At 40.6% G+C, this 26,589-nt stretch overlaps 1 protein-coding gene and 1 long non-coding RNA gene across 6 annotated transcripts in view; one reads left to right on the top strand and one right to left on the bottom strand.

The window, feature by feature from the left end:
- LOC105015476 overlaps positions 1 to 26,589 on the top strand; it is an 82,093-nt gene that overhangs the window by 50,556 nt on the left and 4,948 nt on the right. The window contains exon 4 of one of the 4 annotated variants that reach the window (XR_828373.4): positions 19,858 to 19,999. The exons of 2 other annotated variants lie outside the window; for them this stretch is intronic. This is a non-coding gene — a long non-coding RNA (uncharacterized LOC105015476). Of the gene's footprint in view, positions 1 to 9,369; positions 9,668 to 19,857; positions 20,000 to 26,589 lie in introns of those variants that run through there. One more of the 4 variants, XR_004576461.1, reaches the window with a different exon arrangement.
- The window catches only part of insyn1 (inhibitory synaptic factor 1), a 62,513-nt gene that overhangs the window by 31,065 nt on the left and 4,859 nt on the right, over positions 1 to 26,589 (bottom strand). The gene's annotated exons all lie outside the window — the stretch shown is intronic.

Genomic DNA, 26,589 nt, shown 5'->3' with positions numbered 1-26,589 from the left:
CCCATTAGGCCAGTTTTCTTTAAAATCTCTAATGAATGACTCTGCCACAACTGTGTATGACTGTAGTTTGGCATTTTGAAGGTTTGCTCAGTCCCTTCCTACATTTCAGCTTTGAGTCATACATATTTATGTCCTCAACGCAGGCAGGCAGTCAGGCAGGCAGCAGTGGGTTGAGAACAGCATGAGGCTGTGTTTTGCACTGTGTCTAATTGCCTGGCCAACAGCAGCACCTACGGCCTTGTTCTAACCAGAGACACTGTCTTCAGACTAGACCTCATTCTATACCCTGCCTCCCTAGACATGCCCAACACAGAGCTCCGAACCCGCGGAACCCTGCAAGCTAAGAGAGTCCAAAGTGAGACCTTCTTTCAGCCTGTCAATCATCCAAAAATGTGCCCTTCACTTTACCAAGTCTGGAAGTGCGGCTGTCATAGTCTTTCTGACACTTTTTCCTGCAGAATTTAGATTCATCCCTCTTCAGCTGGACTGAGGTTTGCAGGCTCTTCTCGCACTTCTCGCAATAGTCACTCAGCTACATTGTTTCGCAGCATTTTTGCCTTCATACACGTTTCAGTCCAGCAAATGGTAGTCAGAGGAAATAATGGTGCTACCATGGTCCAGATGTCTGATGGTGACCCTGCCTCCTGCCACTGGTTCAGGCCGCAGAAGACAGTATTTTCCAGGCTGTGAATTCCTCACAGGTGTGTGCATTTTTGCATGCCAGTAAAATGTTTAGACAAGGTGTCATTGCCTACAAAGCTGCAAATTCTTTTTGCCACAGGCATCAATTAGTGTTGCTTGAAAGGAGTGTGTGAGACATTTACAGCTAGCATATGCGCAAAGGGCAGAGTGACTTTTGTTAGTGTCAATTTAAAGTACTGCCAAAAAGCTTTTACAACTGACACCACATCTGACTTTGCTGCTTGGCCAAGTGTCTCTCTTTAAATCATCCATACACCAGTACTGCCTGCAAGTCCCAACCAGAGAGCAACACTTTTATAAGAACACCCAAAATAATGTTAGACACTGTACCATAATCCTTCAACACAGCATTGTAGGAATTACTTCCATATGTAACTTTTTTGGAAAAGACAATTACATTCAGACTGAACAAATCAGCAGTGCTATCATGTCATATCAACATACCCCAGTGCTATTGGTCCTTTATGACTCATGATTACGTTCAGTGTCAACATATGAGTGCCATTTACCTACCATCGGAAAATGGCCACTAGGAGCAGTCATGAACGTATTTGTTAAATAGAGAGGCTGTTTGCTTGGGTGTTGTGGTTGGAGATGGTGGGCGAGCAATGGATGTGAGTTTGATTCCAGATTAGTGTTCATGCTGAACGTAACGGATTACAAAATAGTTCCATATGAACGTTATTCTAGAGAGGTACGGTTGTAATGTTATAAATATTATCTCTAGTTTTTTTTATACCAATACAGCTCTTCCTAACTTAACTCGACTAAATAAACATTCAAAATAAATGATGCCCTTTCAACTTTGAACAAATCCGTGGCAGCGTTGCTGTTTATTGCACTGCAGTTCCCAAGTAAGTGGAAATATCTCACTGATCTTTCCAACATGGTATGATAAGTAGGAAGCTGAGCCTGTAATTTACATAGCAATTGGGGAAATAAATGTTTGCTGCTCACATCAAGGCTTGCTAAGGAACAATTTAATTGATAGGGGGAATCAGGGCACCTTACTGAATACATAATGATCCATCGATGAGTAAAGCATGCAAGACAAGTCAACGGTGCGCTAACTAACCTGAAGTTCATGACCACTTCCTGATTTACCTGATTAGCAAGACTATGGACGTAGATGGATCTAGAATTTTCATGGGATAAAATACTTACATATGACATTGCTCTGTTATCATATCACATCCTAATTGACCTGCTGTCTTTATGGCACATAGAAGGGAAAGGACCAAGCTGTGCTTGATTAATAACTAACTGTGTCACACAAGTGAGGTTGATTCCAAAGGGATGAATATAATTTTGATACTCTGTAAAAGTAAATGTAAAGGTATTAAACTATTATTCGGTCATCATTTCTTGAAAACCTCTACATAATTAATGGCTGTTAGGCTTTTGGTTTTTCAATATTTAAACATTCACAATTTAAAAATAGCTTTGATTCCAGTATTATGGAAGCCACATTTTCATGTAACGTCACAAACTTAACAGAATGAAATAAAAATAAAAATGGTGATGTGCGTGTCTATAGCACACTTCTAGCCTATATTTTGGCAGGTTGGATGAATAAAGCAAATAAGAAATGTTATGGATGTTAAACGAAAAGGACAAGCTTTTTGGGGGAAACATATTAGCAAAATCTGTGAGTTTTCCAGAATAAGGTCAAAACAAGAATGGCCATATTGGCAATGGCAATACGGAAATATTGTAGAATATATTCTTAACTCATTTTTCAGTCTGAATTAGACAGTAAAATCCCATTGGTTTCCATTTTTATTGTTTTTGGTATGGTTATTAGGAGGCATTCTAGAAACAAGTGTGAAATGGAAGCATGGATGGTGGGCTACAAGATGGCGTTGTCAGTTTTTCCCTTTCACTTTATCACATCTTCTCGCATGTGTCTTATTAAATAATGTTGGAACCTAACCATTTGAGCTACAAATGAAGTGACAGTCAGTGTTGTCACTGGCCTTTTTTACAATTTAGCTATGGATGCTACTTTATACAGCCTAGAAATTGTTATGAGCTGACATTAAAGCAACTAAGATGGTGTAAATGAAATGCACACAACAACAGCAAACAAGAGCTTTGTTTCAGTTACGAGATTTTGACACAACATGAAATAAGTACTATGATGAATATGAACTTGGAGACAAAAGTACAGACGTTTAGGGCCTATGTAGGTATTCCACAAAACAACATAAAACATATTTTACATTAATGTCATATAGTGTTAATATCCATAAAAAAAACCTAAAAAGAAACATAACTTTGCTAAACAGCTATCCCCTCCCAAAGCAAACGCAGTACGACATGTAGTCTTGCAAGCTGGCTTGAGAGAGAACAGTAAATAAAATATATTTTGAGGATTACCAGGCAACGGTTATGCATATTATTTATAGATTGATGGGTTTTGCTTTGTCTGAAGACTTGGGGTTGAATCAAGTGGGGGCCTGAACAATTCGGGGGAGATTTAAAGTGTCCAACTGGAGCTGCACTTAATTTGGAGGGTTGTGCATATCCCATTTGAGGTAGCCCAGTTACACAGAAGTCTGAAAAGAGATAAGGGCCATTAAGTTTACTTAGAGCACAGACAGGAGCAACGCTGTGTGGAAACTTTACAAGCAAAAACTCAAACTTTAGGCAGAGATGGTGATAGAATGACAGACATTTGCATATTCTCCCTAGTCCTCATTGATAGATAGGCAACCATCCACCCTTGGAAGACCTATGCTGACAGAAGGTGTCATAACCAGGAATAAAATCCTGGTTAAAATCGTTTTTTACGAGCTGAGCTAAAAGTCAACCATTTACATTGTCCAGTAATTAAGATATATTGCACACTGTAAACATTTTTTTGTTGTTTCAACGTATTATTTCCAGTCACCTTGTTGTTGGCTTTTTTCAAGCTAAGACTGCTTTACATTTTACATTATCCTAGCTAATATCAAATGTACGTTGATTACGAAAAGACTGTTAAATTCACTTAATCAGTTTGTCAGTACGAGGACCTATTCCAAGTTTAATAAACATATTCACTAATGTAAACTTTGAATGGTGAGTTGTTTTAAATAAAGCCAAATTTGCATTAACAAATTAAAGATAATTAAGTCAACCTCACCACAATTTTTCTTAGATTAAACAGCTACATTGGAATAAGTACATTGTACCAGCTTTAGCAGCAGGTATGGTTGTGCAAATTAATCAACTCTCCTACAGTAGCCAATTGCAAGCAAGACAAAATGTTGCTTTCGTCGCTGTTAGTAAAAGTACAAACAGGGGAAATTGCCATTCTGAATATTGACTGTCAGTTTTTCGAACCATTTTTATATACAGTTGTGCTCAAAAGTTTGCATACCCTTGGATAATTGGTAATATATGTACCATTTGTAAAGAAAACATGAGTGAGCAGGCAAAACACGTCTTTCATTTCTTATGGGATTCACATTCAACTGTAGGTCATAGCAGAATGGCACAATCATAAAACAAAACATGGCAACAAAGAAAAAAATGAGCTGATCCCGATCAAAAGTCAGCATACCCTTAGTTCTTAATACTGTATATTGCCCCCTTTAGCATCATTGATAGCGTGCAGTCTTTTGTAATAGTTGTCTATGAGGCCCCGAATTCTTGCAGGTGGTATAGCTGCCCATTTGTCTTGGCAAAATGCCTCCAGGTCATGCACAGTCTTTGGTTGTCTTGTATGAACCTTATGTTTGAGATCTCCCTAGAGTGGTTTGATGATATTAAGGTCAAGAGACTGTGATGGCCACTCCAGAACCTTCAATTTTTTCTGCTGTAACCACTGGAGGGTCAATTTGGTCTTGTGCTTAGGGTCATTGTCGTGCTGAAAAGTCAAAGAGCGTCCCATGCGCAGCTTTCGTGCAGAAGAATGCAAATTGTCTGCCAAATATTTTCTGATAACATGCTGCATTCATCTTGCCATTCATTTTCACAAGATAAAGTGGGGAGAACAAGTATTTGATACATTTTGCAGGTTTTCCTACTTACAAAGCATTTAGAGGTCTGTATTTTTATCATAGGTACACTTCAACTGTGAGAGACGGAATCTAAAACAAAAATCCAGAAAATCACATTGTATGATTTTTAAATAATTAATTTGCATTTTATTGCATGACATAAGTATTTGATCACCTACCAACCAGTAAGAATTCCGGCTCTCACAGACCTGTCATTTTTTCTTTAAGAAGCCCTCCTGTTCTCCACTCATTACCTGTATTAACTGCATCTGTTTGAACTCGTTACCTGTATAAAAGACACCTGTCCACACACTCAATCAAACAGACTCCAACCTCTCCACAATGGCCAAGACCAGAGAGCTGTGTAAGGACATCAGGGATAACATTGTAGACCTACACAAGGCTGGGATGGGCTACAGGACAATAGGCAAGCAGATTGGTGAGATGGCAACAACTGTTGGCGCAATTATTAGTAAATGGAAGAAGTTCAAGATGATGGTCAATCTCCCTCGGTCTGGGGCTCCATGCAAGATCTCACCTTGTGGGGCATCAATGATCATGAGAAAGGTGAGGGATCAGCCCAGAACTACATGGCAGGACCTGGTCAATGACCTGAAGAGAGCTGGGATCACAGTCTCAAAGAAAAACATTAGTAACACACTACGACGTCATGGATTAAAATCCTGCAGCGCACGCAAGGTCCCCCTGCTCAAGCCAGCGCATGTCCAGGCCCATCTGAAGTTTGCCAATGACCATCTGGATGATCCAGAGGAGGAATGGGAGAAGTTCATGTGGTCTGATGAGACAAAAATAGAGCTTTTTGGTCTAAACTCCACTCACCGTGTTTGGAGGAAGAAGAAGGATGATTAACCCCAAGAACACCATCCCAACCGTGAAGCATGGAGGTGGAAATATAATTCTTTGGGGATGCTTTTCTGCAAAGGGGACAGGACGACTGCACTGTATTGAGGAGAGGATGGATGGGCCCATGTATATTGATTACTTAAAAATCATACAATGTGATTTTCTGGATTTTTGTTTTAGATTCCGTCACTCACAGTTGAAAAGTATCTAAAGATAAGCATGTAAAAGCACAGACTTTTACATTCTTTGTAAGTGGGAAAACCTGCAAACCCCACTTGACCCTGTGCTTTTAGAGCTCACACAACCCCAAGTCATCAGTGAGCCGCCACCATGCTTCACAGAGGGGATGGTATTCGGTTGACTATAGGCCGTGTTGACCTGTCTCCACACACAGCGCTTATGGTTGTGTCCATAATGCTCTAATTTGGTCTCGTCACTCCAAATTACAGTGTGCCAGAAGCTGTGAGGCGTGTCACAAGGTGTTGTGGGGCATATTGTAACTGGGCTTTTTTGTGGCATTGGCAGAGTAAAGGCTTTTTTCTGGCAACTTGAACATGCAGCAAATTTTTGTTCAAGTACCGTCATATTGTGCTCCTTCAAACAACCACATCGTCTTTTTTCTAGAGCAGCCTGTATTTCTCCTGTGGTTACCTGTGGGTTTTTCTTTGTATCCCGAACAATTCTTCTGGCAGTTTTGGCTGAAATCTTTCTTGGTCTACCTGACCTTGGCTTGGTATCAAGAGTTCCCCGAATTTTCCACTTCTTAATAAGTGATTGAACAGTACTGACTGGCATTTGCAAGGCTTTGGATATCTTTCTATATCCTTTTCCATTTTTATAAAGTTCCATTACCTTGTTACACAGGTCTTTTGACAGTTCTTTTCTGCTCCTCATGGCTCAGTATCTTGCCTGCTCAGTACATCTATGTGACAGCTAACAAACTCATTCACTATTTATACACACACACACACTAATTGCAATTTAAAAAGCCACAGGTGTGGGAAATTCACCTTTTAATTGTCACTTTCACCTGTGTGTCACCTTGTGTGTCTGTAACAAAGCCAAACATTCAAGGGTATGTAAGCTTCTGATCAGGGCCATTTGGGTTATTGCTGATATTATTATGATGTAAAAAGGACCCAAACAACTATGTAAAAAAAAAATGGCTTCATATGATCACTATCCTTAAATAAAAGACAGTTATTTTGCATGATCAGTCATATTTTTCAGGTGTCTACTAAAAACTCATCTCTACAGCACGGTTTATAATTAGGTGTAGCCTGGCCCGGGGGCGTGAAGGTGACCAGTAGGCTTGGTACTGTCCACCCTTGCTGTCTTGCCAGGTGGGCTCTCGTGTCACCGGACCCCCCGTCTCAGTTCCAAGGTGTTACGCTGCTATATTATTGTTCTGGGGGATATGAGGAATGCACTACTAACTTTTCTCAGTCTCCTCCAGTTTTAAATTTTAGGAGGAGATGAGGTCCTGGTTCACACCAGCGGATTACCTGGTTTGGGGGGCCTGTTGCTGTCCCTGTCCTTGTCCACCTTGTCATACTTCTGACCTAGTCTAAAATCAAATAGACTCTGGATTTAGCCCAGAGAAATGTATTTATTTTTCCAATTGGACTCTTAATATCTCACCCGGCACAGCCAGAAGAAGACTGGTCACCCCTCTGAACCTGGGTCCTCTCTAGGTTTCTTCCTAAAATTCGACCTTCTTAGGGAGTTTTTCCTAGCCACTGAAATTCAACACTACTGTTGTTTGCTCCTTGGGGTTTAAGGCCGGGTGTCTCTCTAAAGCACTTTGTGACAACTGCTGTAAAAAGGGCTTTATAAATACATTTGATTGATATTTTCAAAATAAATTTCACAATTTCTGCCAGAGTACACAAACTTATGAGCACATCTTTATGTTCATCATGATCCATCACACCTCATAGCAAAACTATCTGAGTAACGTATTATTATTTCATCAAACATGTATACGGCATTGTGTAAAATCATCTAAACCCATATTTCAACGTTTGTCATTAATAAATATAGCTGTCGTTATTTTAGTTCTGTTGCACACGTTTGTGAATTTTTTTTTTTTTACTGAACATGATTTTATATATTTTGACTGAGCTCAAGTCTACTCAACATGATTTGTCAGATTAAAAGATTTTGCACATCTATTTGACTTACTTGACCTAGATAAAACTAGTTATTTGGACTTAATCTTTTTTGAGTACATGTGTTATGGTATAGGTTATGCAACAATGATACACTTTGAGGAACTTCCACACATTTTGTTGTGCTTACTATGTACTGTATTTCTATACTTTACACATTATACAGTATATGTACAATGGACTATGTGCATACTTGCTGACGCCTTCAGGAAAAACCTGGTTGCATGCGCCTCTGTACCCTTGGAATATTTTGTTAGTTTATGCTGATATAAACCGACCCCCAAACACAAAATTATTATGACCTGTGTGTCTTCACCCTACCCTTTCTCTTAAAGTCCTGACGTAGGACAAAGCACTTCATCACCCTGGCCTCTCTGTTCTGCCAACAGTAACAGCTGATTGGGGGCGTTATAATTCAATCCATGACCTTGATTAGAATACTGAAGTTGCCATTGCATCGCTGTGCTCCACCCCTGTACAAACCAATCCCCATTCTTCAATCTCCATTGTCAATGTCAGCCGCCAAACAAGAACAGCAAGGTTTTAAACACTATTCCAATTAGTCATATAGTTTGCCTGTTGACAAGTGACAAAAGCACCCTGAATTGATAGTGAAGCCAAAGCCCCCGGTCAGTGGCTGAGATTTATGTGACAGGGGAGAAGAATTGGCTCTGTGGGGGTCAATGTTGGTATGAAACCCCTAAACTCCCTCATTTTTCTTCAGTACACTTCTACATTTATCAATATCCCTCTCTACTCAAACTACTGATTAATGAATGAGTTAACATGATGTCATCGAGGGACATTTTACATGTAAGAACATACCACTGATAACACACGAGTTGGAATCGGTTGGCATGCAAAAAATATTTTAGTATATTTTAGTACATCCGTTTTACTTGCTGACACAGCTGCAAAGTGTCTTATCATTTGTTCCAGCCCAAAATCAGCACATTAAGTCATTCTTGCAATATCTCCATCAGCCATCTATTTAATTTCAGCTGAATAATCTCTGCACCAGAACTAGATTCAAGGCACAGAAGATGGGAGATGTGAGTCATAGTTGAAGTGAGGACAGTGGAGCTGCTGTTCTTCTCAGTCTCTTGTCTGCCTTAGCAACTTTACTCGCAAAGAGAGCATACAAATAGGGATCTCAATATAACTGGAGGGGTGTGTGCTCCCCATAGAGATGCTGCATTCAACCATGTCACCTAAAACTAGAAGGAAGCTGAAGCTCAATTCACACTAGCTGAAGTTCTACTCAGGCTTAGACTATCAACAGCATAGACACTGTGACCAAAATGACTTCCTGCTTGCACAGAACGTACTTTAAGAATGTAGGCAGAGTGGGACTTGGTATTAACGCCATGCTCCTGGCCCTGTAGTGAGGTGAGGGTTAGCTACACTGAAGGTGTAGTTAAGCAGGTGACAGGGAGTTGACTGAGAACACATGCCACTCCTATGCCCTTTTAAACCTTTCTACCCTCGCCACCACTGTCAAAAAGCCTGGGACAAAAATATTAATCATCAAAACAGTTTGTTGACACATTCTTTCCCCCATGTCTGCTCTTACCTGTGTCCCTGAATAATGAATCTGTCCCCTCGTCTGTCTATGTCTTTCATCTCCCCCCCTCGCCGACCGCCAGCCTGCCTGCCTGCTTGCCTTCCCACAGCTGACGCCTGCATCTGAGTGCTAGTGACAATGAGAGTGGTGGCAGTCATCCATGCGGAGCCAGGTGGCAGGCGGAGTGTGACTGCTACCACAAGGTTACAGCAGCACATTAATACTCAGAAACAGAGAGAAGGCTTGGATGGACGACAAAGTCCAGCTGAAGCTCCAGGCCCAGGCTTCTGCAGTCATTTACCAATTGGCCAGCAAACATGGTTGTCCCAAGGTCATACAGAGGAGCATAGGACAACTTCCGAATGTACTAACAATAAAGATGATGTCATGTCCATGGCAGTAGGTTTGTTCATTGTCAATGGATGATTCAGGACTTTAAGAAAAGCTGATCTTATAGAATTCTAGACTACACTCTCTCTAATTTATTTCACACTGGAGGCAATAATTTGATTTTTTTGTACATTTGTAAAAACGATAACAATAAGTAAATGCACAGTATCAGTCAAAAGTTCAGACACACTTTCGAGTGGATGTGTCCACACTTTTGACTGAAACTGAATAAATACATACATACATTTTTTGTAGTGTGTGCATTAGGATTCCTATTCATATTACTTATCATTGGACCTTAAGGATGACTTAACAAAAGAACAGCCTGTGTCACAATGATGAGTCAGCAAAAAGTATTACAGTGTCAAAAGTGACTACACATTTTACATTTCATATATTATGGTAAAGGTTTGTAAAAGAAAAACATTAATGTTACTAAGTCGATAATTATAATAAGTATTCTCTTCAAACCCTTAATCTTTATAGACATTTATCCATCCACCCCAACCAACTAGACTCTATTTTTCTTTCTTATGAAAACATCAAACTTTCATTCTCATTTATAGTATCCCAGATTTACATATGTTAAATTTAGTTTGAGACAAGACTGGTCAAAGATCACCAACATATTCATCTCTAAGCTTTCCATCTGAGTGTTGTGTTTGTTTCTAGGTCTTTCTTGTCTGGAAGTACATCAGATTCACAAGCCTCAGGCTATGCAAAGTCAGTAGTTTCAGAAGCATATGCAAGAAAATAAAAAGGAGCTATTTATTAAAATGTGTTTTGGTCGATTTGTGACTAGCAGGCACGTCTGTTGATTTTAGGTGTGCAACATGAAAATATTGGTCCATTTATACCATGTAAAGTCCTTACCTAACCCAGGAGCTAGGGTAACACACTTTTGTCATGTCTGCATACAAAACAGTCGGCTGTAGCTATTGGCTAAATAAATGTGATATTTCTTCACTTGCCACTGCAGGAATATGTATTTTAATATTTATTTATCTACATGTTCATGGATGGTTAAATTAAGATGCTAATAAGGTGGATTGTCATCTATGGTTGGAAAAAACAACAACCAGTCAACAACTGACTGGACAGTTCATAAAAATCACTGTTGCTGCTTCCCTATTTACTTATTCATAGATTGTATATTAATGTATGTTTATATTTAACTATTCCTTTAGGGGCTGATGTCCAACTAAGAATTTTACTCAACGCTTCTTCAAGGGGAGGTGATGAAGATTTGGTCTAAAGTGCATTATTAAGACTTGAAAACACAATACACCTCTAAAGGCAAATAATTAGTAGCTAAAAATCTTATCAGCATTTTACATTTAAAAGCAATTTTAAAGCTAACATTAACTTTGCAGTGTATTTTTGATGGATTTTGCTAGCTTACGACAGCATTTATCAAAGCACATTTGATAAAATGATGATGATGGCAATATTGTTTTCCATTGAATATTAGCAGTATTGTTTTATATCCAAGCACATAATGTGTTATTTAGACAAAACTGTTATTAGACCCTATTTAATGTTATTAAGCCCCGGTTCAACCTCTGATCTTCAATATAGCAGTGGTGTCTATGGGATGTTAGTTACCATGATTCAATTTAGTGAGAAGGTACAATCAATGTGTCCACTTATATGGTATTAACATTTCCACCCACGGTGCAAATATGAGTGTTTCTGCATTTCACTCGTAGAGCTGGCCATTTCCTAGTTGTAAGCAAAATGCAATATCCAGTAATCATAGTGATTTCCTTTTGACTTTACAGCAATTTTCAATCACCAGAATCAGTAATTGTTTCTCAATCTCAAAAAGACAATCTGTAAAAACAAGTAGCAACCCGGTTTTGATAAGGCTACTGAGGGTGGGAACAGGGCATCCATTATTTTTAGATCAGTCAGCAGCCAAATTCAACCAGTGACATCATTGGTTAAACCTTTGCTGTGTTAAATTATAAAATGTCTGCTGTGGTATGTTATTATGACTGAAACACCACCAATAACTCATAATAAGGTCGGAGACTGGAATTTTCCTTTAGCAATAGAGACAACACACGATAATCAAGATGAAAAGGATCAGTAAAAATCTAAAGGAAAAGAAATACAAGATAATAACTGCAGAATAAAAACATGTGTAGGCAGAATATGAAAATACAGCAGTTATATAGCAATAGCACCCACCAGAAACACTATTTCCCCACTTGTGCTTGGCAAAATCCTCCTCTTTTCAAAGATGGCCTACTGACCAGGAAAAGGAACAGCGCCACCTCCAGCAGTGGTCACACACTATAACTACAATGTAAAACAAACCAAACCAACACGTGCACGTTTTAAACCATATAAAAGTTTTACATTTAGCAGTACTTAGTAGCTTACTCTACCAGTACTGTAACCCCTGCAATAGCAGCATCTGTCACAATATTCATGGGTTATGTTGAGAAGTAGCAAATACTATCAGAATCAACTTTAATCGCCTGGTATGTGTACACATATGAGGAATTTGACTCTGGATTATACATGCTTAAGATGTGCTTAAACAAATAACAATAAAAAGAGAAATATACAGATATAACGACAAAATGAATACACCGAATGACAGGTTGGGTTATGTACAATAGACTTTTACAGGAGCAGACCTTAACACTGCAAGAAGTCATCTAAGGATGACTATTCAGCAGCCTACAGTAATGGCCAAGGCCTCTTCCAGACACAAGAACCTATTTCTAAATTGGATTTGCTAAACAATTCTCTCCTCTCCTCTGTCCTCTTTCACCTTTAAACATTATAGAATAGACATGATTGTCCTCGGTGAAAGGTGGCTACAGAGGTTAAGACCACCTTCCATTTGCCTACTAAAGAAATCACTTTTTGACCATTCTACCACTTATAGGTTTCTGGGTCACTTAAGATGGAGGGCAGAGTAGAGGGGAGGACTAACTTCTGCAGAGAATTATAAATAGAATTCATATAATCTACAAGAGTGTGACTGTAACTGTGTACATTTCAGGCAGAGTGTACATTATGCTTCCCACATGATAACATGCACACTAGAGACACCCACATCAAAGCACGCCTCCAAGAACCAAATCTTGCTCTCAGTCACATTTCCTAGTAAGGTGGTTTGAAACTGGGCTAAATCAATCAGTTCAGCTCTCTTTTTAAAGGTTTTTAAAGGTTTTGGGAAACTCACCCCTGCCTGTTAAGATACTTAACCCTAATTGCTCCTGTAAGTCATTTTGGAAAAGTGTCTGCTAAATTACAAAACATTGAAAATGTTAATTAGCTCTGTTCATAGCTCTAGAACAGATATGTGTTAATGAATGACATGGTCAAGTTAAACAGTACAGACTTCTACTGCTCCTGAGTCGGCCAACAAACTAAAAGAGTGCATACGATCAGCTTCAGTGTGTGGTTGTTCTTGTGTCTGTAATATGAATGAATGCACGACATTGCTCTGGAAAGGATATTACTGACAAAACATGTTAGAATAACCGTGATATTAAATTGAACTTTGAATTAGGTCATTGTATGGTGTGCCGTCCTCCCATTGTGAATCGTGGGAGAATACTGTTTATTAGGCTACAGATGAGGATAGGATGATTTTTACAGTGGGGTGAAAGTGCACAGGGATGAGCTTGATACCAAGCAGTCCCTCAGTGTGTGCAAACTGTAAGCCAGGGTGCCAGGGCCAGTGTAGAAACATTGGTAATTTAACGTTTTTTTCTAAATATGCAATGGGAACATATCAAAAATATTTCAGTCATACAATGTCACTACACTGTATGCAAGGTATATCCCTCCACCACTCTCTCTCCCTATTCAATCCCCACCCATGGTCCTGTTTTTACTTATTACATTTCCCCCAAAATTGCCATCAGTCTACACACAATACCTCATAATAACAAAGCCAACACCTGTTTTTAGAAACGTGTGCCAATTAATTGAAAACAAAACACTGAAATATCTTGTGTATTCATGTCCTTTGCCATAGCACAGAAAATTCAGCTCAGATGCATCCTGTGTCCTTTGATCATCATTGTCTCTAGTACTTGATTGGAGTCCACCTGTGGAAAATTCTGTTGATTGGACATGATTTAGAAAACTACACGTGTCTATATACACTGATGAGCCAAAACGTTATGACCACTTGCCTAAAATGCTCTTGGTCCTCCACATGCCGCCAAAACAGTGCAACAAGCCTGTTTCACTAGACATGGACTCTACAAGACCCCTGAAGGAGTCCTGTGGGATCTGGCAGCAAGACATTAGTAGCAGATCCTTCAAGTCCTGTAAGTTGCGAGGTGAAACCACCGTGGACTTGTTGGTCTAGCACATCCCGCAGATGGTCAATTGGATTGAGATCTGGGGAATTTAGAGACCAACACCTTGGTCTCTTCATCATGTTCCTCAAACCATTCCTGAACAATGAGTTCAGTGTGGCAGGGGGAATTATCCTGCAGAAAGAGGCCACTGCCTTTAGGGAATACCATTGCCATGAATGGGTGCACCTGGTATGCAACGACATTTAGGTAGATGGCACGTGTCAAAATGATGTCCACATGAACGCCCGGATCCAGGGTTTCCCAGCAGAACAATGCCCAGAACATCACTCCCTCCACCGGCTTGTCGTCTTCTCACAGTGTATCTTAGTGCCATCACTTCTCCAGGTAAACGGTGCACATGTACACGGCCTTCCTTGTGATGTTAAAGAAAACGTGACTCATTGGACCAGGCAACCTTCTTCCACTGTTCCAAGGTCCAGTTCTGTCACTTGCATGCCCGTTGAATGTGCTTTCGAAGGTGGACAGGGGCAGTGGCGGTTTTAGCTATAGGCGACATGTGCAGGAACTTGAGAACCTAATGAAGACTACAGTACCTGATTAAAAGTTTCATTTTAGCACATTTTATTTGTTATGTTGCCTATATTTAATATTTATGGGACAATCCTGTTTTGTATTACATATAATGTTTTATCATTTGAGCAAAATGTCACACTTGATGTGCCCTCACCTCACGCCAATGTGCCACCATTTAGCCAACTGCTCGCTGTTCTGACTTAATGCTTTGGAGTTCAAAGGTAGCCTTGTTTAGGGTTTCAACTATTAATGAACAATTATAGGCCCATTAATGGACAGAATCAAAGAACGATGGGCTGTTCAGTAGCAACCATTACATGACCTTGTAATGCTGCTGCATAATGAAGTTGTCCTAATTAGACATACTAATGATTATCTTGTTGAAACAACTTAACAAAAAAAACAATTAGTAGTAAAAAAATAGATTTTTTTTTTTTTTTTTACTAAGCCGTTCGAATGAGATACTAAGTCTTTCAAACTATACATACAGTATAGGGGCTTCTGTGCTATGTTATTACACACAGGGCGACTATATTCAGTTTTCTGTCCAACTAGTTTACATAACATTGAATGTAATTTCACACAGTTTCATCATAATAATGTGTGTAGCCTATAGCAAAACGATTACAATCTAACTAGCACATAACTAGCACATTTTTGATTTGGTTAACTTTGATTGAGGCGACATCATAACGTTTTTCTTTGATTGTATTGACTAGGTCCTGAGCTTAGTAAGTGGAATGTTAAATGATTTTGGCTGACTGCTGTTGGATACCAGGATGAAATCCTCAGACCCACAGACTGTCCAGGGGCTCACTGATGCCCTGATCCAGGTCTGGGAAGGGATCCCCCAGGACACCATCCACCAACTCATCAGGAGCATGCCCAGACGTTGTCGGGCCCATACACAGTACTGAGTAACATTATGAGTTGCTGTGATGAAATTCCACATTGTTGGAACAGACTGTGATTTCAATTGTTTACTTTGATTTTCAGTGTGAGTTTGAATCCAGCCCTCAGTTGGTTGGTAATTTTGGTTTCCATTGATCATTGTTAGGTCATTTTGTTCTCAACGAATTACACACTGTACAGTAAAGATTTTTACCTTTAATATATTTTGTTGCTGGATATAGGTCTGGTTACTGTAGTAGAGGCTACGGTTCCACCTAGCAACTGCGATCTCTGGCTCATGAAATTTTGGTGACCTAGCTGACTTTACTTCTAGCTCATTACCTCCCGTAACGTATGCATGGGGTAGATATTTATCTTATCAGAGTGTTTTTCTAAAACCGGTAAAGTGTCGTTAGGCTAATGTTATACATTAATGATGTGGATAGTTGCTAAATATCTATTAGCTTGCTAGCTAACGTTATTTCGCTAGCTAGCAAACAGTCTACACTTGGTTCTCCTCACTCACAGCTAGCACCGTATGACACCAGCCAAGAAAAGACTGAAGTTAGACAAACATGCGTTTTTTTATGCAAAGACAAAGTAAGTGGTACTGCTAGCTAGCTATGAGACAGAAAATATAGCTTACTAACTACCTTAATAGTTGATCTCTTAAAAAGTTGTCTAACGTTGTAGTTCCCTACATAAGTAGCTGCATTTGACATTTCAACCTAATGTGGGTCCTATGCAACATCAAACATTATGGTTCTGCAGGTGTCAATGTAGCTCATGTTGTTCATGTCATATTATGTCCTGCATTTTAGCAGGATCAGATGGTGACCTTGAGAAGGTCCTTGCCATAGCAGGATCAGACAGCCAGGGAGAAAAGGTCAAGCGTTGAGCTGAGATGAAATTATGTCTTTAAAGGTGGATAACTTAAATAAACTTAGTTATGTTATGTGTAGCCCATATCTTGAATGTTCATATTTATTAGCAGAGCCAGAAGGATGATGAGTCAACAAGTGTAGTCATGCAAGAGAGTGGTGGAGCTTGTATGGTGAGGTTGTGAAATTCAGTACTAACAAAATGTACATGTAGATTACATATCAGCCACACACACTGAAAAACAAAGCTCTGTAGTAGCTCTTCAATAAGAGCACACATCTTTGAAAATATCTTAACTAAGTAATATTAAATGAAATGGCTGAAGGCTGCATTTTTCGTGTTTGTTGTAGCAGAATCAGTTATATGTTGTATCCATCAGTGCACATACAGCATGTGGACACCCGACCATCACACCTATATGAGCTTGTTGGCCATCCCATTCCAAATCATGGGCATTTGCAAACACTTATTTGTCACCACTGGTGTTGCTATCAGGGGTGCGGTTGCACCAGGGCCTGCAGTGGGTGGGAGGCCCGTGCTTGACCTCTATATTAGTTTTTTAATTTTATTTCATTTTATATAGTATGTTTCTATGTGGTTATCATAGTCAGACCTCAGGATCGGCTTTCCACCGCTTCATAATTTTTCATCCGGGGGGCTGGGTGTCCATGTAAGGACAGCTTGCACCACGGCGTCACCACACTACGCCAGTGTTTGTCCCCCTCAAATTTGCCACTGACGCCACTACAGGAGATTTGAAATGAAACAACCGTGATGAATTTGAGGTGCAGACTTTAATGCAAGGGGTTGGAACAAAAATATTGTATGAAATGTTTAGGAATTCCAACGATTTTCATACACAGTCAAAACATTTCATTTGTAATACTTTGTCGAGGCACGAATTGCTTGAAGTCTGGAATGCATGGGCATCTTCTGGGTTGTTTTTTGCAGTGTTTTTTGGGTAAAGGGAAGCGCTGTCCAATCAAGTTCGCAGAATTTGGCTGCATCTGGGCAGACAACATATCTCTGTACACTTCAGAATTCATCTGTCTGCTTCAGTCTTCACATCATCAATAAACACTAGTGAACCAGTGCCATTGGAAGCCATGCATGGCCAGGCCATCACACTGCCTCCACCGTGTTTTACAGATTGTGGTATGCTTCGGATCATGAGCTGTTCCAAGCCTTCTCCATACATTCTTTTTCCCATCATTCTGATACAGGTTGATCTTAGTTTCATCTGTCCAAAGAATGCTGTTCCAGAACTGGGTTGGCTTTTTTATGTTTTTTGACAAAGTCTAATCTGGCCTTTCAATTCATGAGGCTTATGAATGGTTTGCACCTTGTGGTGAACCCTTTGTATTTGCTCTTGTGAAGTCTTCTCTTCATGGTAGACTTGGAGTGTGCTCTTCACTTGGCTGGATGTAGCGAAGGGTTTTTTCTTTACCATGGAAAGGATCCTACGATCATCCATCACTGTTGTCTTCTGTGGACGTCCAGGCCTTTTTGTGTTGCAGAGCTCACCAGTTTGTTATTTTATTCTCAGAATGTACCAAACCGTTGATTTGGCCAATCCTAATGTTTCTGCTCTTTCTCTGATTGGATTTTTTTTTGCAGACTAAGGATGGCCTGTTTCACTTGCATTGAGAGCTCCTTTGACCGCATATTGTGGGTTCACAGCAAAAGCTTCCAAATGCAAATGCCACATCTGGAATCCTTTTACCTGCTTAATTGATGAAGAAATAATGAAGGAAGACCTTTTACCTGCTTAATTGATGACGAAATAATGAAAGAATAGCCCACACCTGTCCATGAAACAGCTTTTAAGTCAGTTTTCCAATTACTCTTGGTTCCTTGAAAAAGAGGGGGCCACATAGTAACAAGCTGTAATTCCTAAATGCATTTGAATACCCAAAAATTAAAGCACTTTAAGCGCATATTCATTATTTAACTGCAACTTGAATATATTTTGGTAAACAGCAAAAATAACAAAACTTGTGTCAATGTCCAATTATTTCCGGAACTAACTGTATATATTACTACAAATTAAGAATTAATCTCAGAATGTCTTTTTAACAGAGCACCAGCCCAGGATGTGTCTTTCTTAAACAGGGAGAACAATGGGTCAGGGATTTATTTACAATGTGGTTTATTCTATTGATGGGATTGTATTGGTCTAAAGTTGTCAGCAAATGATACTACAGGATTGGATTGTCATTGTTATCATGGCGGGCTCTCCTGTGCGAGTTCTCCGAAACATTCATTTAGCCAAAAAATAAGCAGAAAATAGTCAGGTCAGGTAGACGTACAATAGAATTGTCAGAAGTTATGTTTTAAAGGTCAGAGTCCACAGATGGTTGGTTGCTTGCTGTTCAAGCTTTGGATATTATGTTGGGTTTTTGAGAATAATCACATTAGGGGATTATTCCAAAGTGGGTCGATTCATGATGAGCAACCATAACAAACCAGGTATTAATGCTAACTGGGTAACCACTTAAATACTGTAGATTCCTCAGTCTTTCAAAATGAACTGTAATGTAAGACCGATCCTGCTGCCCTGAGCATTTCCCTGGTACAGCCAGTGGGGAGAGAAATCATTTTCTTGAAAAGTAGGTCACCTACTGTATTAATTTCTGTTGCTATTCATATTTCTGCCTATATACCCTACACGTGCCCAATTTCATCTTTGCTATTTGCGCCCTTTTAGTGCAGTGACATTCAACCTTACGTTTCACTCCAGTGAAAACTATATTTTCAATGTGTGTAGTGTGCTCAGAGACAATGAAGTAGTGTAGCTATTCTTGGGGGCTGCTTGTGCACTTCAATGGATGCCATTTTTCACACCATTAACTACAACCCACTGGTTTTATTCACAGCACAAAGATATGCCAAAACAATCCTAAACACGCCCACTAGCACAATTGCAACAATTGATCTAAGCTGTTCCACCCAGTCTGTCGCCAGCATGTACAGCAGGAGGAACCATTATCTCTATCTGCCTTTACCTCTCTCTCTCTCTTTCTCTCTTTATCCTCCCCTGGAGGAATGGGAAGGGTTGACGCTTCACATTGTGTACAAAGATGCATAGCATGCCCCCTCAATCCACGTCCTCATGTAACGGTATCTAGTCTCAGATAGCTGGGCTATCTATAAAAGATACAGGGCTTATGAGGTTGATTTGATATGAGGACTGTTTTGATATGAGGGCCTGTGCTGACGTCTTTACCGTACTCCGGCTGAACTCTTACCAGAAGCTCTCATTATGATCTATGCTGAGTGCAAAGTCCACTAAAAAGGAGATGTGGGGTTTGAGCTCATGGGCCAGATGAACAGTGGGACTTACAGGCATGATGGGCTGGTCAATACACTGCCCGGCATCTTAAAGAAGCTGTAGCTCCACAGCAGTGCACGGTAAAAGAGGCTCTGGGGAATGGTATGCCTTCCTTGTGCAGTTTTATTCTCTCTTGTCTCCACAGCTCACACTCAAGGTAAGAATCCGCTAAATCTTTAACTCTTTATGTCCCCCTCTTTTATTACAGGAGCTTTACGGAGGCCATTCTGAGGAGGAACTAGCCTGGCTACCGGTCAAAGAGGTCATAACACTGACCGAGAAACATAGGGATGATGTCACCACTTTCTGTTGGATACTTTAATTTCAGCACAACATGGAGATCAGACAAGGTTAAACACATTTACCTAGTATTGCATTGTAGTATTCTTTCTGTGGTTGATTGTAAAGCTACAGGAAACCCTTTGGCTCAGATGTGGCAGGTATGGTTTAGTGGTGCTATCCCCTCCCAGAGGTGGCGGTAATCCTTCAGCCTAGCCCAGTTAACTCCATGTGCCGGCACTGCAGCTGGTAAGCCATTCTCCAGCCCCTCAGCTTGGCCAGAACCTGCACTTAATCTGCAGTAAATTGCCTCAATAGTCACTACCAGCGTGCTGGGCTGGACCACCCTCATTGAACAACGCAAGAGAAGGCCAGGGTAAACCTAGCAGCCAACCTCGGGAGCTGGCAGGGAAATGGAAACAGTTGCTTTCTGGCAAACAGTCTGCCAGGCCACGGAAACCCGTTATAATTTGCAATAAGTGGGCTCTCAGGTAGACTAAAGGAAACCGGCAGAGCAAACACATGATTTGTTTGTTGCCACAGGGACATCTTAACACATAGGTTGTAGATATTTAACAAATTCCAAAAAGCTCTTTCCAATCATAGCACCAGGTCTCACACTGATCATCTTATTATCAGACCTGAGAGGTTGGGTTGGTTCACCAAAGTACAAGTGTGATGATTGGCAAGCGATGTCACACCAACAGCAAACCTAGTGGCCAGACTTTGATGCTACAACTGTCAGATGGCTTTGTCACTGCATGGTATGTTGAGAGAAAAGGGAGCCAACAGAGGAGTGGTAAAAGTCCCATGCGGAAACGGTAGCCTTTGATTGAGTTTCAGGCTTTCTCCGGCTACCTCTGTTTTCTGAACAGATTTGAGCGGTGCTGGGCTATGTGGTGGTAAGCTGGGAGTGCCGACCACCCCCCTCCCCCGGGGCTGTTGCCTGGTCCTGACTGGATCAGGAAAGAGTCTGACTGGATCAGGAAAGAGTGCCTCTATGACTGATCTGCATCCAGCTGTTTGTATTCTGTATTTGTTCCACCAAATCACTCTTCGGCCCAAACAATTAATCATTTGTAGCATGCCTCTAAACATAAATGTGCTACCCTGGAAACTGCTTTTTAATCAGATCATTTACATAGCATTTCCATTGTCTGTTTTCTATCTCGCAATGATCTTTTGATAGTTGATATTGAATCAGATGGGGCCGTTGCTGCTCGAGGATCAGTTAGGCACACTGAGAATTGCTAGCCTCTTTTACCAGACTGCATAATGCAATAATAATAATATTCAAAGCTAGTGCGATAGTGAATATGAATGGGTATAGTCCAGTATTGCCAGCTTAGCTTGTAGTGTGAAAAACGAACCATTTGTTAGAGAAACAGACAGAGCCTGGGGAAGAAGACAGATAGTGAAGCTGCTGATGCAATCGTGCTCCGTCTCTGGTACAGACTAATGCTGCACAATAACAGCCAATCTCTACAGCCACGCTTATGAAGTGGATCTGCTGTGAGGCGAGCTAGCTACCGTACCATCTGCTTATGATCGATAGAGACGCCTGTCCTGCTCTCCCACATCAATGATTGGACAGCCAGGCTCTGAGTTCTAGGAAATGGGCCACAATGTACTGTACTCTGCCAGTAATAATTTCTTTTGGTCGTCTTTTATTTACTACTCTCATTAGCTACTTTAATTCTTTCTCTTGGCTTTCATGGTCGCCCTACTTCCATTTTTCTCTCACCAAGCATGGAATTCTTCCGCCCTCTGCTCTTCGTGTGATTCTACATAATGACTACCTCCACATAATAACAGTTCCTTATTCTCTTTTGTTTCCATCTAAAGACTTCCCTATGTTTTTCCCTCTCTGTTTCTCCCTCTTTCTCTCTGTATTGCAGCGGGCCTGTTCTATCCCTCCACTCTAATTTCTGTTCTTCCAGCCTAATTCAATGCTTTCAAATTTCCCGTCTTGAATCTCTCTAATAACCAATATGGATGTTCTCTTACATTTGCTACTGCTCAGCAATTTGAAATTGCTTTTGTTCATTGTGATTCTGTTTTAACAAATGGAATATGTCATACTGCAAATAGCAGAGGATGTTTTGCTTTGCTTTTCATTTGAAGCCTTTTTTCTGTCAGTGATTCTAAGGATAAACTTGACACGATACCCAAATTAATACATTCCCCTACAGCTTCTGTTGATGTTGATGAGTAGAGAGTATATCAGTGCATTTCATTTTAGAGTCCTTCTTTTAGATTCCACTTCATTTTATCGGTCATAACGCATAATGGGCTTCACAGATGTGACACATTTCAATAGTAATGTTGAAAACACCTTGAAGTGTGGATAGTCTATAACTAGCGTAACACATTTCTCTTCTGGATTTAAATAAAATCAATGCCATATATCTATGCAATTGCGCTGCTTTCTAAACTGGCAGTTGTTGTGTTGACTTCTACCCAACAGCTTGATCTGATTCAGAGGTTCTCTTTTTTGGCCTGTTATGCCATTTTGATCTACCTTTTTGTTCTAATGTATACAATGTTAGCTTTAATATTTTATTTGGAGCAGTTTATTTGGAGCACATATACACTCACCTAAAGGATTATTTGGAACACAATACTAATACTGTGTTTGACCCCCTTTCGCCTTCAGAACTGCCTTAATTCTACATGGCATTGATTCAACAAGGTGCTGAACGCATTCTTTAGAAATGTTGGCCCATATTGATAGGATAGCATCTTGCAGTGGATGGAGATTTGTGGGATGCACATCCAGGGCACAAAGCTCCCGTTCCACCACATCCCAAAGATGCTCTATTGGGTTGAGATCTGGTGACTGTGGGGGACATTTCAGTACAGTGAACTCATTGTCATGTTCAAGAAACCAATTTGAAATGATTCGAGCTTTGTGACATGGTGCATTATCCTGCTGGAAGTAGCCATCAGAGGATGGGTACATGGTGGTCATTAAGGGATGGACATAGTCAGAAACAATGCTCAGGTAGGCCGTGGCATTTAAACGATGCCCAATTGGCACTAAGGGGCCTAAAGTGTGCCAAGAAAACATCCCCCACACCATAACACCACCACCACCAGTCTGCACAGTGGTAACAAGGCATGATGGATCCATGTTCTCATTCTGTTTACGCCAAATTCTGACTCTACCATCTGAATGTCTCAACAGAAATCGAGACTCATCTGACCAGGCAACATTCTTCCAGTCTTCAACTGTCTAATTTTGGTGAGCTCGTGCAAATTGTAGCCTCTTTTTCCTATTTGTAGTGGAGATGAGTGGTACCCGGTGGGGTCTTCTGCTGTTGTAGCCCATCCCCCTCAAGGATGTGCGTGTTGTGGCTTTACAAATGCTTTGCTGCATACCTCGGTTGTAACGAGTGGTTATTTCAGTCAAAGTTGCTCTTCTATCAGCTTGAATCAGTCGGCCCATTCTCCTCTGACCTCTAGCATCAACAAGGCATTTTCGCTTACAGGACTGCCGCATACTGGATGTTTTTCCCTTTTCACACCATTCTTTGTAAACCCTAGAAATGGCTGTGCGTGAAAATCCCAGTAACTGAGCAGAGTGTGAAATACTCAGACCGGCCCGTCTGGCACCAACAACCATGCCACGCTCAAAATTGCTTAAATCACCTTTCTTTCCCATTCTGACATTCAGTTTGGAGTTCAGGAGATTGTCTTGACGAGGACCACACCCCTAAATGCATTGAAGCAAATGCCATGTGATTGGTTGATTAGATAATTGCATTAATGAGAAATTGAACAGGTGTTCCTATTTAGGTGAGTGTATATATATATATATATATATATATATATATATATATATATATATGTGTGTGTGTGTGTGTGTGTGTGTGTGTGTGTGTGTGTGTGTGTGTGTGTGTGTTTGAAATGTTTGGGAACATAATAATTGTATAATCCTCAGTGATGACGCTATTTCCCCGCTGTCTGATTTACCGCCTGGTCCTGTCCACTATGTTCTCATCTATCAGGAATGGGTTCATAATATATTGTAGCTTAAACAGCTAAAAGGTTATTGCCACATTTACTGGATGAAAACAGAAACCACTTTGTTTATTACAGTCGCATTTTAATGGCTACTAGAGCTTACTCACGTAACCCTGATGCCATGTACCAAGCACTATTTGTTGTTCAGTTCCTCTTGCGACCTCATTTTCAAATTGGTCGACACCACATTGGGTCCATCTTCTCCCCTGGGCAAGGCTGTGGATCTAGCTATACTATAATTGCCACCAAACACAGTTTTTTTGTTGGCTCTGCCATGGCACAGATTACCTTTTTCCTCTAATCGTTGTGAGGTTTTTGGGCAGCTGTAAGTCAGCCAGTGTTGGGGAATAGTTAACTATAAGTAGTTCAACAAATGTTCTGTCATTTTGTAGTAACCTGAAGGTCAATTTAACTGAATTGTAATCCAGGCACTGAGAGCTTAGCTAGTTAATTACCTTTGTTTCGCCATGTAGCAGTGCATATAAATATATATTGAAATTAGACAATACTTTTTTGTTGTTGCAAAAATACATAAAAATATGCATGCAATAGGCAGTGCTTCAATTTCTTTATTGGCACATCAGTTCCTTAATTCTTACATGAAACCGTTTATGTGGCTACAGTAACTTGCACATTTTGTTAACATATGAACTGAAAGTGTCTAGTCTAGACTGTAATTTTTCATCTATTAGTTTAAATGTCTTCAACTAAGTAACTTCACTTAAGTAAGGATAGCTTTAGTATCGTTGATCTCTTTCAGGGTGAAGTCATTGGCTTGGCAAACTATGTTTTCAAAGTAGCTTCCCCACCACTGGTGATATCCTCCCCTGCTGCGGCCCTAGAGCATGTCTAAGATAACCAATGATTGATCTTAAAGGATTTTTTTATTTTTTATTGCCAGATTTTTCCGTGCTTATAGTTGAGCCCCCAAACCATGTTTTTAGATACTTGTTTGAGGAAATGAGTTGTCAGATTTTGCTGACCCAGCCCGTACCAATAATTATGATGCATTTTGAAACAAGCATGTTATAATACGTTTCAAATCACATTACACTGAAATACGGTACATTCTCATTATTTCACTTGGAGGCTGTTCTTCATGAAGAATATCCTAGGGATGCTAACTGACTGGCAGGCGTCTAGTGAATACATGTGGATTATGTCATTGGAGATAATCCACATCCTGTATGCAGGGCTGGGCCCAGGGCCACATACTCTACTGGGCCTGCATGAGCAGGGTTCAGCTGTGGCGAGTCACTTATAAGCTGGTGTAGAGCGTGTGGACTGACTGGAGCTCTACTTGGCATTTAACCCTGTGAGCTCGGAAATCCGCCCAGATCCCCATGGACCACCAGAGATAATCCTCTCTACCGTTCCTCTGACTACTCCCGGCAACATCATCCAATGGCGCCATGCTCCAACAACCAAGTCATTCCAGTTCACTCAACATTCATTCACCACATTACTGTCTTGAATTTCTTTTATATACACTGTATGTAAACTCAGTGGCCACCTGAGTTAGGTACACCTGTTCATTTACCCATCAAGCCAAACAACGAATCATGTGGCCTGTCAGACATGTTCAAGATGTTTCTTTGGCACTAGACAATGGGGAAGATTGACCGTGGTAGGATTGTTAGTGTCAGCTGTGGTGGTTCCAGCATCTCAGAAATGAGAGTTTACAGGGAATTGTGCGATAAACAAAAAACATCCAGTAAGCGCTAGTTCTGCGGGCCAACATTGTTAATGAGAGAGGTCAAACGAGGGAGGCCAGACTTGTTCAACCGTACAGAAATACATAAAGGCTAAAATCACCACCCTCTTTTAAAACTATGGTGTACAGAAGGCCTGTCTGAACACACAACTCTTTGAACCTTGAAGTGGACTGGTTACAGCAACAGAAAACCTGCTGGGTTTCACTCCTATCAGCTGTGACCAGGAAAATGGGGATACAGTGGCCATATGATCGACAATAATGGACGATTGAAGATTGGAAAAACATTTCCATGTTTTGATAATTCTTTCTGCCACAACATAAAGAATGTAGGTGTAGATTTCAATGTAGATTTCATGTATCCACTGTGCCTTGTGTCAACAGTACAGACTGTTGGTGGTGGTCCCTTCACCATCACAGCCTACCAGTTTTCAAACAGATACTCCCAACAGGACAATGCACCTTGTCACAAAGCATGCATCATCTCAAACTAGTCCCCCCAGAACTAGTTAATTTTAATGGCCTGCACAGCGCTCAGATCTAAATCCAACGCTAGCCTGTTTGAGATTAGGTGAATATACAACAATCAGCCATAACATTGTGACCACCTGCCTAATACTGTGTAGGTCCCCCTTTGCCGCCCAAAAACAGCCCTGACCCGTCAAGGCATGGGCTCCACTAGACCTCTGAAGGTGAGCTGTGGTATCTGGCACCAAGATGTTAGCAGCAGATCCTTTAAGTCCTGTAAGTTGCAAGAAGGGGATGGATGGACCTGTTTGTCCAGTACATCCCACAGATGCTCGACCGGATTGAGATCTGGGGGATTTGGAAGCCAAGTCAACACCTTGAACTCGTTGTTGTGCTCCTCAAACCATTCCTGAACCATTTTTGCTTGTTGGCAGGGCACATTATCCTGCTGAA

Source organism: Esox lucius, chromosome 2 (assembly GCF_011004845.1).
Source record: "Esox lucius isolate fEsoLuc1 chromosome 2, fEsoLuc1.pri, whole genome shotgun sequence".
In the NCBI taxonomy this organism is placed as follows: Eukaryota; Metazoa; Chordata; class Actinopteri; order Esociformes; family Esocidae; genus Esox; species Esox lucius.
The sequence above is the reverse complement of the archived record's forward strand: the minus strand, read 5'-3'. Positions and strand labels throughout refer to the sequence as shown.